The sequence below is a fragment of the Austrofundulus limnaeus genome, unplaced genomic scaffold (genome assembly GCF_001266775.1).
Source record: "Austrofundulus limnaeus strain Quisiro unplaced genomic scaffold, Austrofundulus_limnaeus-1.0 Scaffold1191, whole genome shotgun sequence".
NCBI classification, from domain to species: domain Eukaryota; kingdom Metazoa; phylum Chordata; class Actinopteri; order Cyprinodontiformes; family Rivulidae; genus Austrofundulus; species Austrofundulus limnaeus.
Window position 1 is genome coordinate 86,971 of NW_013953593.1, and position 2,813 is coordinate 89,783.

At 41.8% G+C, this 2,813-nt stretch overlaps 1 long non-coding RNA gene across 1 annotated transcript in view; it reads right to left on the minus strand.

Annotated features, from left to right (window-relative positions):
• Positions 1–2,759, minus strand: part of LOC106534499 (uncharacterized) — an 18,885-nt gene extending 16,126 nt beyond the window's left edge. Inside the window, exons 1-2 of the long non-coding RNA XR_001312359.1 lie at positions 2,212–2,759; positions 244–377 (exon numbers count right to left, since the gene is read on the minus strand). This is a non-coding gene — a long non-coding RNA (uncharacterized LOC106534499). The remainder of the gene's footprint in view (positions 1–243; positions 378–2,211) is intronic.
• Positions 2,760–2,813: the final 54 nt, after the last annotated feature.

Consider the following 2,813-nt stretch of genomic DNA (forward strand, 5'->3'; position numbering starts at 1 on the left):
ACACACACACACACACACACACACACACACACACACACACACACACACACCCACACACACACACAAACAACACACTCACCAGCAGCGAGAGACAAAATCTACATATCTAATCCTGTAGGCATCCAAATGTCATCCCCAGTACCTTTGACTCATGGCAACTAACGCACACACACAACAATTTTTAACCCTACATGAAAAGTTTTAAAAAGTCGTCACTGGTAAAGAAAAACAACAAACACTCACCTCAGAGTGGGACCTGCTGCTGCGTGGAAACGTCTGAATGTGTGCTCCGACTCATACACTTGAAAGTGCCCACACACGTGCGGGCTCCACAGCAAACTGTGTGTGTGAGGACAATGAGATTGGAATGGATGGAGCTAAGCAACAGAAGCACAGCCAAGAGGAGGAGGAGGTTAGGCGGGAATGTGGAGGGAGAGAAAGAGAGACAGAGTTAGGTGATACAACAGCACAGAATTATATATAAATGGTAAAATCTTAGTACTTTAGTCAGTGTAAAAGTTCAGAGTGGAAAGGTATAAACTGTAAAAGTTTCAAGTGTAATGGTACGGAGTGTAAAAGTGTAGAGTGTAGAGTTGTGAAGTGTAAAAGTGAAGTGTAAAAATACAGAGTGTAAAAATTTGGGATGTAAAGGTACATAGCATAAAGAAGCAGAGTGTAAAGATACTCCTTGTAAAGGAGCTGAGTGTAAAGCTACAGACTGTAAAGGAGCAGAGTGTTAAAGCAGAGCATAAAGCTACGACGTGTAAAGGTACACATTGTAAAGGAGCAGAGTGTAAAGTTACAGATTGAAAAGGAGCAGAGTAAAGCTCCAGATTGTAAAGGAGCAGAGTGTAAAGTTACAGATTGAAAAGGAGCAGAGTAAAGCTCCAGATTGTAAAGGAGCAGAGTGTAAAGCTGCAGATTGTAAAGGAACAGAAAGTAAAGCTGTGTGTTTTCTGAGAGTTTGTGTCTAGAGGCTCCGAGGGGTCCATTCCTGAAGTCTGTTTACGTGTCCCACRCTCCATCAACTGTCTTGTCTGTATAGCACATCTCATGGCTTCTTATCCCACATGCCTTTTTCTCTTCATCTTCATCATCTTTACCTCAAAGTCTCTCTGTTTTCAACAATCTTCTTTATCTTATAGTTATTTTCAGTCAGTTCAACTGAGCTTGTCAATGAGAAATTCTTTAAAGCAAACCATACTCACTAATTKATTTATAATTTACATGTTAAGTTTTCAAGTTACATTACTATGTAAGTTCAAGCCATTTACCTTTCACCAAAAAAAATCATACTACCATTCTGTTTCCTTAAAGATTATTTTTAGCTGATATATTACAAAAATATTTACAAATCAGAGTTGGCTGGCAGGTTACTTCAACTTTTTATATAACCTCAATTTAAAGGTATCGCCACCCCTGCTGGTTGTCGCATGACCTGCACCTGTTCCCCCATGTTTTTGTCCTGTGTGTCTTCTTGAGTGGGTGTTCTTCAATGTAAATTCATTGTGCTCCGTACAATGACAAAAAAGGCATCATCAAATCAAATCAAATAAATTCTTATACATTGACGTCATCAAATTCAGCATGAACAACTTCGAAGTTGGGAGAATCCAAAAGTTGGAAAATGTAGAAAAAGACAAAAAATMATTCTTTCAAAAACATCCTCAAAATAATTTAAATAATTTTTGTACAGCAAAAAGACAAAAAACTAAAACTGATCACACAGCGTGCTCCAGGTTTCTGCTTGTGTGTAATTGTGTTTTTGTCTGAGCGAAGCCTCAATCTGCCGGCACAGCCACATAAAAGCCAATCTCTACGACCAATTATTCACCCCTCAAAGGCAGACAAATGGAGTGAGCTGGGAAAAAAACAGAGCCTGGGGTAGAGGGGAGATTTAGTTAGACCTATAGACAGTGACTGACAGAGAGATCCTTTAAGGGTCCACAAAGAAGGAATTAATTAGAATGAAAAAATGATGGTTAGGGATAGAAAATTTCTTCTTTSCCTGAGTCCGAGGAAAGACTCTGCAATTAGTCAAAGTCCCAAACAGAGCCTGTAGACACAACTCTGTAGAGAGAGGCAGTGAGAGAGACAAAGATGAAAGCCCAAATGAAAATGCCGAATGGGACAGAAGAGCTGAAATTGTTAGAAAAGTGACTGGCAAGAACATGCKATATTTTTTTTCTCCCTTCATATTTGTCTTCGTACCCTCTTGAGGCAATCACTGCCTGTCCTGTTTCCTCAACCCCYTTAATCTTCTACCCCCTTGTTCTCTTCTTCTCCTTCTTCTCCCTCTTTCTCTTCTCTGCTCTCCGGGATATTCCATCAAAGAAGAGCCTGGCTTGTTGCAGAAAGAGACATCGCAGTGCTTCTTGCTATCTTCTCTTGTTGGACTCTTCTTTTCACTTGTCGACAAGAGCATTTTTCTTTCTTCCCGGCAGCGGTGACACACAGCGTGGGGGGGATTGAGGACATGGAGGAGTGCAGAGAAGGTCTGAAAGCAAACCCAAAAAAATTAATAAATAAAGGATAAAGTGGGGGAGGGAAGCAGCAAGTGTAGCTAGAGGGAGCGATGAGCGGGGAATGACAGGAAAAGGCAGGTGGAATGGGTAGTGACACATKGCGGAGGTGTGCAAAGTGTGTCAGAGCACGGGGGCTGTCCCTGCAGCCGACACACCACCACCAAGGGGGAGGTGGGGACGGATGGACAGAGAGCTGAAACAGGATAGATGGAAGGAGTGATTCAACAAGCGTGCCACCTCCTCTCTCCCTTCCTTTCACACACACACACACATACACACACACACACA